The sequence below is a fragment of the Amblyomma mixtum genome, chromosome 7, assembly GCF_055824585.1.
Source record: "Amblyomma mixtum isolate Tamu chromosome 7, ASM5582458v1, whole genome shotgun sequence".
Lineage (NCBI taxonomy): Eukaryota > Metazoa > Arthropoda > Arachnida > Ixodida > Ixodidae > Amblyomma > Amblyomma mixtum.
This window is the reverse complement of record NC_143018.1, coordinates 151,902,346-151,915,169: the sequence shown is the minus strand read 5'-3', so window position 1 is coordinate 151,915,169 and position 12,824 is coordinate 151,902,346.

Here is a 12,824-nt window from a genome sequence, read left to right as displayed (position 1 = left end):
CACTCCCAACCATCGTCCACTCCGCTATCACTGCGGTGAGCCGGGCCACCTGTACCGCAATTGCAGGTATCGTCATATGGGCCTGCAGGGGTTCCCTGCCGATGCACCCCGCCCGCAGCCTGGGCAGCGCCCGAGGGAAATCAACGACTATCTGGCCGAATCTGCCGGCCGGACACGCAGGTCGCCATCCCCACGTCGTTTCTCTTCTCGTCGTCGGTCTTACGGTGACTTTCCGCGGGGAAGGTCGCCAAGCCCCCGCCAGGAAAACTAAAAGCAGCAACCTTTGAGGGGGAGGTCGCTCATCGACGCAATGTACAAGACTACGCCGCAACTAGGTGGCCACCTGATGCCGCCGTCGACTGCAGTCCAAAACCGTGATATACCGACTCAACGTAAATGCCCCCTGACAAATCAAAGCGAACCCGCGCCGCACTGCAGCTGTGACCGAACACTGCGCCGTACCTCTCACTCGATGTCTACGACAGCAAACCTCAGCGTTTCCCTCGACGGAATAGACGTCACTGCACTCGTCGACACAGGGCCCGATTACTCTATCCTCAGTGGACATTTCGCGCAACTCTAAAAAGGTCAACACTCCGTGGGTGGGCCCACAGATTCGTACAGCCGGGGGTCACTTAGTTACACCGACTGAGACTTGCACATCAAGAGTGACAGTTCAAGGCGCAACCTACCTGGCAACGTTCGTTATACTCGAACATTGTTCACGTGACGTCATTCTCGGAATGGATTTCTTGACCGAGAATGGAGCGGTCATCGACCTCCAGTCAAAGGCCGTGTGTTTCTGCACAGAAAATGCAATACACAGAGATTCAGACCACCCGACCGCACTTTGCATCCTGGATGACCACGTCACCATTCCACCTCGTTCGAGTCTCATGGCTTCTGTCGGCGCCAAGACTGTGCGGAATTTCGAAGGCGTCGCGGAAGGCAACCAGGTCTTGCTTTTTGCCAGGAGCCTTGCTGTCGCCAGAGGAGTCGTTCATCTCGTCGACGGAGCAACAGAAGGGCTGATAACCAATTTTCGTGGTGCATACCAACATCTGAACGTGGGAACCATTGTGGCTCCCGTTGATGCCATCGCCGATGTCAGCAGCACACCCAGTATTTCCACAATGTCTTTGTCGGAACAGCAGAGCCCAGTCACTGCTTTCACGTTCGACGTCAATCGAGCACTCTCCCCGAAGCAGCAACAACAAGTTAAGGATCTTCTTCTGCGCTACGGCGACACCTTCTCGGTATCATCGCATGTTGGACGAACTCACCTAGCGAAGCATCGCATTATTACGGAGGATAACGTGCACCCTCTCCGACAGTCCCTCTACCGAGTGTCTTCCGCTGAACGCGACGCTATCAGCCTCCAAGTCAAGGAAACGCTCCGCGACGACGTAATTCGTCTTTGCCGGAGTCCCTGGGCGGCGCCAGTTGTCCTTGTGAAGAAAAAAGACAGAACATTGCGGTTCTGTGTAGACTACCGTCGCCTAAACAATCACCAAAAAGGATGTCTATCCTCTTCCCCGGATCGACGACGCTCTGGATCACCTCAGTAGCGCGAAATACTTTTCTTCGATGGACCTCAAGTCAGGCTGCTGGCAAATTGAGGTCGATGAGCGGAACCGCGAAAAAAAAGCCTTTATTACACCAAATGGCCTTTATGAATTTACGGCCACGCCCTTTGGACTGTGCTCTGCACCAGCAACTTTCCAACGACTCATGGACACCGTCTTTGCCGATTTAAAATGGCAGACGTGTCTCGTCTATCTTGACGATGTTGTCTTCGCCCCGACTTTCCAGGAGCATCTTCACCGCCTCGGATTACTCCTACAAGCCATAAGGTCTTCTGGACTCACGCTCAAAAACGAGGAATGCCACTTGGCGTATACAGAGCTAAAGTTCTTAGGGCACGTTGTGAATCAAGCCGGAGTTCAGCCTGATCCTGAGAAAACAACAGCTATTGCCCATTTTCCGCCGCCGCAAGACTTGAAAGCTCCGCCGTTTTCTTGGATTGTGCTCGTATTACCGTCGCTTCGTGAAAGACTTTGCACGCATTGCCGAGCCGCTGACGCGCCTAACCAGGACGGACACACCTTTCAGATGGGAAGCAGCGCAAGAAAATGCATTCCGCAGCCTTCAAAGCCTCCTGCAGCCACCTCCCGTTCTGGCTCACTTCGACGTAAACGCCGACACGGAGCTCCATACTGATGCCAGCAACGTCGGCTTAGGTGCTGTCCTGGTCCAGATCCAAACACGTCAAGAACGGGTCATCGTTTACGCAAGTCGGTGTTTGTCGCCAGCCGAATCAAACTATTCTGCTACCGATAAAGAATGCCTTGCCATTGTATGGGCCACTTCGAAATTCCGACCGTACCTTTACGGCAAAAATTTTAAGGTGGTAACAGATCATCATGCCTTATGCTGGCTCGCAAGCCTCAAAGACACGTCTGCTCGCCTCGTCCGATGGAGTTTGCGGCTGCAGGAATACGACATGACTGTCGCGTACAAATCCGGGCGCAAGCACTCTGACGCCGATTGCTTGTCCCGCGCCCCGGTCTATCCTTCTACTGACGCCTCTATTGATGATGACATTCCTGAGTGCTCTCAGCGCCTCCTGCCTCGCTGACAACAATGCGCCGTCCTCGAACTTCGAGATGTAATGGAATTTCTCAACGGCAGCAACACGACCACCCCGCGCGCTTACAGGCGCGTGTTGTCATCTCAACGCATCCGCAATGATGTACTGGTCAAGAAAATTTTCGCTCCGAACAATACGCAATACCTAATCGTCGTACCGGCTAGCCTGCGCTATGAAATCCACCAAGCCTCCCATGACGAACCCACATCTGGACATTTGGGCATAGCCCGTACGCTAGCCCGAATCCAAGAGAAGTACTACTGGCCTTGCCTCCGTGCTGATGTCACTCACTACGTCAGAACGTGCCGAGCCTGCTAGCGTCGCAAGATGCCGTCAACCAAACAAGCTGGGTTCTTGATGTCCATTAAACCACCCAAAAGGCCTTTCCAACAAATAGGAATGGACATGCTGGGCCCGTTCCCTCGTTCGAACTCTGGCAACAAATGGATAATTGTCGCGACGGACTACCTGACCCGCTATGCAGAAACGTCAGCTGTACCTAGCGGCACCGCTTTAGAAGTCGCCAAGTTCTTCGTGCATGAGATCGTACTCCGCCATGGGGCACCTGAAGTGCTGATCACTGACAGAGGCCCTGCGTTCATGGCTGAGCTGCTGCAGGAGATCTTGGTTTACAGTCACACCGACCACCGCCGAACAACGTCGTACCACTCTCAGACGAACGGGTTGACTGAAAGATTGAACCGAACCCTTTCGGACATGATCTCCATGTACGTCGATATTGAACACAAAACGTGGGACGAAGTGCTCCCTTATGACCCCTTCGCCTACAATGCGGCCATGCAAGAAACAACGCAGATGTCCCCATTCCACCTCGTTTACGGCCGTGCAGTGACGACGATGCTCGACGCAATGTTACCACATCTGGACGGCTGTAGCCTGCACACAGATACCTACACCTTATTAGAACGCGCCGAAGAGGCTCGCCAACTGCCCAAAGTGCGAATTCTGGACCAACAACTTCGAGATGCAGACCGCTACAATCGGCGCCGTCATGACGTCCATTATGGGCCTGACGATCGTGTGTGGGTGTGGTTCCCCATTCGGCGACGCGGACTGAGTGATAAACTCCTCCATCGCTACTTCGGACCATACTGCGTGATCAGGTCATTGGGCGACCTCAGCTAGGAGGTCATCCCCGATGGATTTCAGAAGTCCCGATGGTCCCCGTGCCCTGAAGTGGTTCACGTGGTCCGCCCGCCTGAAGCCTTATCACGAGCGGTAGACTTGCCCACTAATCCTGTTCCGTCCGTCCGACCACTTCACTCACTCCCAGCATCGGGACGATGCTTCTTTTTTGCCGGGGAGTAATGACACCGTCCATTCGTCGTCATCGTTCTACTGGAACCACGACAGCGCGAAATGCGCGCGAGCTGGCCTTAAAAAGAAAGAAGCCGAAGTGTCTGGCAAGCGAATGCTCCACTTTTGGGCTGCTACCGACGGCCGCTGCAGTCGCATATTTTGGCGTATCCAACCTAGACTGACGTACTGAACCACGCGCGACAATATATATATATATATATATATATATATATATATATATATATATATATATATATATATATATATATTGATACATGCATTCGAAGAAGAGACAGAAGTAGCGCATGCGCTAGAAGAGGAAGAAGTTAGTTGGCTCTCTCGCGCGCGCTCGAACCACTAGGGGTCCGCCGCAGGTTTTTCGTTTCTGCGCGGGTGTTCTTTTTGGCGTTGCACGCTACAGTTTGGTGGAGCAGTGCTGGGTACGCTTCCCGACCTGCAAACTCCGTACAGCGTCACTACGGACCTCACACCGGTTCACCAGCGACCCAGCCGCCGTCTCCGCGGAGAGTCGCCTGAATTTGGGCCTCTTCCCCCGCCAACAAGGACGACGCAGCCTCGACCGCCGAGTCCAACTGACATGGCCACTGACACCAGGACCCAGCCGCCGATACAGCCTCTACCGTCGAGTCCAACTGCCATGGCCGCTGACACCAGGCCCCTGGCGCCGATCCTTTGCCACCCACCGCGAACACCGCCATCTTTTCACGGTGACGTGTTCGAAGACGCTGAGGACTGGCTGGAGACGTTCGAGCGGGTCGCACGCTACAACGGCTGGTGCGACGAGCGCAAGCTGAATATCGTCTACTTTGCCCTGGAAGAGTCTGCTCGGACGTGGTTTGAAAACCACGAGGCTACACTTCCCACCTGGGAGACGTTTTGCCGGAGTCTCCTGGCTACGTTCCCCAACGCTGACCGCCGGGAGAAGGCCGAAGCTGCGCTGCACTCCCGAAATCAGCGCACGAACGAAAGCGTGCGCATGTACACCGTAGACATGACCCGTCTTTTCAAGCGCGCCGACCCCAACATGACAGAGGAGAAGAAGCTGCGCCATCTCATGCGTGGGGTTAAGCAGGAGCTGTTCGCGGGCCTCGTGCGCAGCCCACCCCGCACGGTGGCGGAATTTCTAACCGAGGCGACCACGATGGAGACCACGCTGCAACAACGGGCCCGCCAGTACAACCGGGACATCAACTGCATGGTGCCCGAAGGCTTTTCGTCGTGTCTCGGCGGCAGTGCAGACACCTTGCGTGAACTAATTCGCTCCGTTGTCCGGGAGGAACTGCAACGGATCCATCTGCCTCAGGTTGCACCTGCGCCGCTGGCAGCGCTGTCCGAAGTTGTCAGGGACGAGGTGCGACAGGCTGCGCAGGCACCTCCTGTCCCCGAAGCGCCATCCCGGTTCGATGGCCGACCCACGTACGCATCTGTTGTACGTCGCACGACAGGCTACGGTCCCATTACCCCAACGCCTGGCGTGAGCAACATCGGCACATGTCACGCAAGCGTGCCTGGCTACGGTGTGACCCCGTCGACCTCCGTGAGTAACATCGCCACGTATTCTGCAACCGCATCTGCTACAGCTGGGCCACGCCCTCGCAAGTCGGATTTGTGGCGTACACCGGACCGCAGGCCTCTCTGCTACCACTGTGGGGAGCCTGGTCACCTCTACCGCGCCTGTCCGTACCGCCAAGTGGGCCTTCGCGGTTTCCATCCCGACGCACCCTGCCCTCAGAACGGCGAACGACCGCATGAGATTGCGCAGCATCTCTGGGCACGCCAGAACCCTGCCTACTCTGGAAGGCGCGAGTCCCGTTCCCCTTCGCCTCTCCGTTATCGCTCTTCCAGCCCTGGCCGCCAGAGTAGCTCTGCTGGCCGTCGCTCGCCGAGTCCGCGTCGGGAAAACTAACACCAGCGACCTCTGGAGGCAAGGCCGCTGACGTCGGGACGTGTCAAGATCCTCCATCGCGGAACCCTCGAGCCGACGATACCCGGACAGAGAGAGGCAGCGACAGTATCAGATACGCTGCATCCGATTTGCGTGTGACAATTGATGGCACTGACATTACCGCGCTGCTCGATACCGGTGCTGATTACTCTGTTATGAGCCGTGCCTTCGCTGGAGAACTTAAGAAGGTTCTGACACCGTGGACGGGGACCCCCATTCGCACCGCTGGTGGCCACCTAATTTCCCCTGTGGGCAAGTGCACGGCTAGAGTTGGGATTAGTGGTTTTACGTACGTTGGTGAATTTGTCGTACTCCCCGAGTGTTCCAGAGACTTGATTCTGGGGATCGACTTCCTGCAGTCGAACGGCGCTGTGATTGACTTTCAGGAGGCACGTGTCACGTTCTCGACCAAACAGGCCGTGGCGCGCTTTGACTCCCGCGATCCCTGCAGCAACGCTCTGCGCATTGTCGAGAACGACGTCACGGTGCCGCCGCGGTGCAGTGTTCTGGTGCTCGTGCGGAACGACCTCTTTCATGACTACGAGGGCCTAGCGGACAGCCATAGTCCACTGCTGCTTAAGCGGGGACTTGCCGTTGCAAGAGGTCTCGTCCAACTACGTGACGGCCGCACCCACGTCCTCCTGACTAACTTTGGCAACGAATATCAGCACCTGGCCAAAGGCATGGCTATTGCCTTCCTCCACGACGTTGCTGACTTTCCAGGTTTGTGCACCGTGGGAGGACCCTCTCCGGAGTATGCTGGCCCACATCACGTTCTTCAGTCAGTCAGAATAAATCCTGCCTTGCCGTCGGTTCAGAGGGATCTTCTGTCGGCCCTCTTGGCAGAATGTGCGGACTGTTTCGCTACGTGCTCGAAGGTCGGCCGAACTCCACTCGCCAAGCATCGTATCATCACTGACGAGACTACGCGGCCCGTCTGCCAGCGCCCATATCGTGTTTCCCCGGTGGAGAGAGAAGCCATTCAGAATCAGGTTGCCGAGATGCTTGCAGACGATGTCATTCAGCCGTCCACCAGTCCGTGGGCATCGCCTGTGGTTCTTGTCAAAAAGAAGGACAATACTCTGCGTTTCTGCGTGGACTACAGGAAACTTAACAGCGTGACCAAAAAGGACGTTTACCCGCTGCCCAGGATAGATGACGCGCTCGACCGATTGCGGAACGCCAGATACTTCTCGTCATTGGATCTTAAAAGCGGGTACTGGCAAATCGAAGTGGATGAGAGAGACCGGGAGAAGACGGCTTTCATGACGCCTGACGTCCTCTATGAGTTTAAAGTGCTCCCATTTGGTCTGTGCTCAGCACCGGTACTTTCCAACGCATGATGGACACTGTCCTCTCCGGCTTGAAATGGCAGTCCTGCCTGGTGTACCTGGACGATGTCGTTATATTTTCGCCCACCTTTGAATAACACTTGGAGCGGTTGCGCATTGTGCTACAAGCGCTCAAATCCGCGCAACTCACCATCAAAGCCGAGAAATGCCATTTTGGCTTTGAGGAACTTCGCTTTCTTGGTCACGTTGTCAGCGCACAAGGTGTTCGCCCGGACCCTGACAAGACCGCTGCCGTCTCAGGTTTTCCACGCCCAACTGACAAGAAGGCCGTTCGCCGGTTTTTAGGCCTGTGCTCCTATTATAGGCGCTTTATTCAAGATTTCTCGAAAATCGCGGAACCGCTGAACGCACTGACCCGTGACGACACGCCCTTCCTCTGGGGGACCGACGAAGAGGCTGCATTTGTCGAGCTTCGCAGCCGTCTGCAAAGCACTCCGATACTCGGCCATTTCGACGAGCATGCTGCCACGGACATCCACACTGACGCCAGCAATGTTGGCTTGGTGCAGTACTGATCCAGTGGCAAGACGGTGCAGAACGGGTCATCAGTTATGCTAGTCGGACACTTACGCGCTCCGAGACCAATTATTCTACGACGGAGAAAGAATGTCTTGCAGTGATATGGGCCATCTGCAAGTTCCGACCGTACCTCTACGGACGACCCTTCCGTGTGGTAAGCGACCACCACTCCTTATGCTGGCTGGCGAGCCTCAAAGACCCCTCAGGACGCTTGGCTAGATGGAGCTTACGCTTGCAAGAATACGACTTAACAGTAGTTTACAAGTCTGGCCGCAAGCATCAGGATGCGGATTGTCTGTCGCGCGCGCCTATCCCACTCAATACCGAAGAAACCACCGATGATTTTCCTTTCCTGGGCTCTGTTAGTACCACCCAAATCTCGCAGCTTCAGAGGGCGGACACGGAGTTGGCGCCGCTCATCGATTACCTCGAAGGCAGTGAAGCTCCCATTCCGCGTGTTTTTCTTCGAGGGCTTCACACCTTCACTTTACGGTCTGGTGTTCTCTACAAGCGCAACTTTGCCAACAGCGAAGAAGTGTTCCTAATCGTCGTACCATCACAGCTGCGGTCTGAGATCTTGAGTGCCTGTCATGATGCACCATCCGCCGGCCACCTTGGAGTCAACCGTACACTCGCGCGGATTAGACAAAAGTATTATTGGCCCAGGTTACTCCCATCGGTGCGGGCCTACGTCAAAACATGCCGTGAATGCCAACGTCGGAAGACTCCTCCATTGAAACCGGCCGGATTTCTTCACCCCGTCGATCCACCGAAGACCCCTTTCCATCAAGTGGGCATGGACCTCCTTGGCCCATTTCCGAAGTCTTCGTCTGGAAAGCGTTGGATAGTCGTTGCGACTGACTACCTCACACGGTACGCTGAGACCACGTCTCTTGCCAAGGGCACTGCTGCTGAAGTGGCGCAGTTCTTCGTCCACAACATTGTCTTGCGTCATGGAGCACCCGCCGTTGTTATTACTGACCGGGGAACTGCTTTCACGGCCCGCTTAACCCAGTCCGTGATGACTCTGACGCACACGAGCCACCGACGTGCTACGGCGTATCACCCGCAGACAAACGGGTTGGTAAAGCGACTCAACCGCACACTAGCCGACATGCTATCAATGTACGTTGACGTCGAGCATCGAACTTGGGACGCCATTCTACCGTACGTAACGTCTGCGTACAACACCGCCCTGCAGGAAACAACCCGACTGACCCCCTTTCAGCTTGTCTTCGGTCGCCAGGTGACCACTCCGTTGGATGCTATGTTGCCCGTCGACCCTTCCTGCGACTCTGACGCTGACATCGACGAAGATACCTTCGTTCAGCGTGCTGAGGAAGCGCGTCAACTGGCCCGCCTGCGCATCCACCGTCAACAGGAGGCTGACGCCACTAAGTACAACTGTGGACGCCGTTTCGTCAGTTATGCTCCCGGCGACCTTGTGTGGATTTGGATACCTGTTCGTCGCCGCGGGCTCTCTGAAAAGCTGCTGCGCCGATACTTCGGCCCTTACGAAGTAGTGCGCCGCATCAGTGATGTGACTTATGCAGTTGCTCCCGCCCCGACAGCTTGTTCATCGCGCCGGTCGCACCGAACTGAAGTCGTACACGTTGTGCGCATGAAGCCTTACCACGACCTGCTACCTGACTGAACTGCGGTCCACTGCAGCTGTGTTCTACCCTTTCGCTGACTTTTCACTCCCAGCCGCATCGTGTCGATGCTGCAGAAGAGGGGGGCAGTGATACATGCATTCGAAGAAGAGACAGAAGTAGCGCATGCGCTAGAAGAGGAAGAAGTTAGTTGGTTCTCTCGCGCGCGCTCGAACCACTAGGGGTCCGCCGCAGGTTTTTCGTCTCTGCGCGGGTGTTCTTTTTGGCGTTGCACGCTACAATATATATATATATATATAGTTTAGGTACAGTATTACGACAAACGCGACTGTTCTTTTAACTTTGTTTTGCCAACAGTTTCGGGAATGGTATATATATATATATATATATATATATATATATATATATATATATATATATATATATATATATATATATATATATATATATATATCTTCTGGTAAGACAATCCCTCATTCTCCTTAAAAAGTGGAGTCAATCAATCAATCAATCAATCAGCCTTTTATTTTCTCTATAGTCGAAGGATGAACGAGCGAAATAATCTCATGTGTTTCATTCGGTCGTTTTGCAATATAAAAACTGTTATCCGAGCAGGCTAACCGTAAACTGACTTCGTAGATTTCGATTCTTCCCGGCGCTTGCTCACATTTGCGTGGCACATCTTCTTCCTTTCGAATCTGTGCTCAGGGGGAGGTATACTGCCGCCACAGTGCCTCTTGCCGGCACAGGTTTTCGAGTCTTTGCCTAGTGCGGATGTTGATGATCAATGAATTAGACAGGCAGAGCAGAACGGTGGGGCTAAACGATTAACATGCAGAAAACCAAAGTAATGTTCAACGGCCTAGGAAGGGAACTGCAGTTCGCAATTGGTGGCGCGGGGCTGGAAGTAGTAAGAGAATAAGTCTATTTAGGGCATGTAGTGACAGTTGATCCGGATCATGAGAGGGAAATAACTGGAAGAACAAGAATGGGGTGGAGCGCATATGGCAGGTTCTCTCAGATCAGGAATGGCAGTTTGCCAATATCCCTCAAGAGAAAAGTATACAACAGCTGTATCTTACCGGTACTCACCTATGGGGCAGAAACGTGGAGGCTAACAAAGAGGGTTCAGCTTAAGTTAAGGACAACGCAGCGAGCGATGGAAAGGAAAATGATAGGTGTAACGTTAAGAGATCGGAAGCGGGCGGAGTGGGTGAGGGAACGAACGCGCGTTAATGACATCCTAGTTGAAATCAAGAGGAAGAAGCGGGCTTGGGCAGGGCATGTAATGCGAAGGCAAGATAACCGCTGGTCCGTAAGGGAAACGGAGTGGATTCCAAGAGAAGGCAAGCGTAGCAGGGGGTGGCAGAAAATTAGGTGGGCGGATGAGATTAAGAAATTTGCGGGGATATGGTGGCCGCGGCTGGTGAAGGACAGGGTTAATTGCAGAGACACGGGAGAGGCCTTTGCCCTGCAGTGGGCGTAGTCAGGCTGATGATGATGATGTTGGGGAGAAGGCCGTAAACATTCGGTCACTGTTGACTTACCGGAAGTGTTTAAGTTTCTCTCGAAAGCACTCTTGCGTAAAATTAACAAATTAAAGCCATTTGCCCTGCATGTTGTAGAGGTGGGGACATGAGTAAACAGAGCGTGCTATTCCGTTTGAGCAGCAATTACGCCTTCCCCATCGAATACGAAGAAAAATCAGCCATCATGCATACACCATAGCTGGCAGTTGCAGTAAGGGACTCGCGAAAGGGGTTCGAAGGCAGCCGCCGTTTGCATTTGTCCGCACCTCCTGCACTGGTGCTGGGTTTTTTCGACAGTGCTACCCAATGCACTCGGAAAGCCATCGTCTTGTGGGAATCCGTTGTCTCCCCGAGACGTCCCTCTCGAGAAACAATCCGACCTCCTCTTCCGCCCCTCATCTTGGGTGGAGACGAGCTGTGAAGGTGGCGCCACTCCGTTTGCGTGGCTCCTGCCGCCACCGAGGAGGCCGCGAACTTCCCCCGCAAGCACTCTTCGCGGCCGCGGCAGTGGCCCGAGCTAGCGGTCTTATCTCAGTCTTTAATTTTGCATCAGTGCTTACGTTCACGGTTAACGAGCGCAAGAAGACGACACAAGAGCGCACTCGCAACAACTGAACGTTTATTGGGAAAAAGAGCAAAAAAAAAACAAACAAACAAACTTGGCAGTGGCTTAGCTCTGCTATACCAGGATATACGTAGCGTAAGCGGCCAACCGACAAGCTCTGGGTCTGAGGAATCGGCCTTTTTCATTTTCCTGTGCTGCCACCACGCGCACAACGCTGGAAGCTCACTGGAAGGGTGCTGTGCGGCCAACCCGGCCGGACTGAGTGCCGCTTTTGTTGGAATCTGTCGACGATGGCGTGTCCCGGGGCTGTCTGATAGCTGGGTGCCAAGTCCGAGGCAGGTGCCCACCGAAGAGCAAATTCTTCAGTGTCTGCCGGCATGCGATGCGATCACCAGCTAAGCAGAGGCCGCCGCTTCAAAGATTTGGAACGCCACATTTGGAACGTAATGAAATGAACGGCGGCGCAACAAGGACACTAACAAGAGAGGGGACACTACATGCTCAAATGGCTGGCTTCCCGTGTTCTGTTGTTTGCAGCGTAGCGGAGACCCTCCTTCAAAAAATGAAAGGAAAGAAAAAAAAATCCCATGCTAAGCCGGAATCAAAGCGACCACAAGTGATACCTTATATACACCGTGTGGCGCACAACTTGAAGAAAGTTCAGCAAAGCGGAAAGTTGGGCAAGTTGGATAACGTTCATGATGTAAAAAATAGCGCACAGGGAACACACGGGACGGAAATTAAACGACGCAGACAAGCGCTACTTTACTTTCCGTCCCGTGTGTTCCCTGTGCGCTATTTTTTACATCTTGAAGAAAGTTGCTCGCCGGTACGACGTTCCTGTCGTTTTCTCTGCGCCAAGAAAGCTGAACGGGTTATGCTCGCGGATCAACGAAAAGAAGAAAGACATGTGCGGAAAGAGGCACGGCAAGCATTTCGTTTCTTGTGCCGTCGGAGTGGTGTACGAAATCCCACTGACGTGCGGGGGGTCTATATAGGTCAGACAGGTCGCTGCATTAACGACAGAACACGGGAACATGAAAAGTCGTTAGAAAACGGAGGCGGGTCGAATTTGCCCCTACATTGTAAAGATTGCAAGTGTGAGCCAGTGCTTAACGGAATAAGGATTCTGGGCAGGAGTCGCGATCAGGTGCACGCGTAATTCTTGAGGCCTTTATGATCAATAAGAAGGGAAGCACTTGTGTTAGCGACTCTTCAGTATCCCTCCGTAGAAATGAAGTGTCCTTTCTTGACAGTTTTTTTGTGACGCCATGTGCTGTGCATCTTTTCAGCCCTGCTTTTCTAGCGGC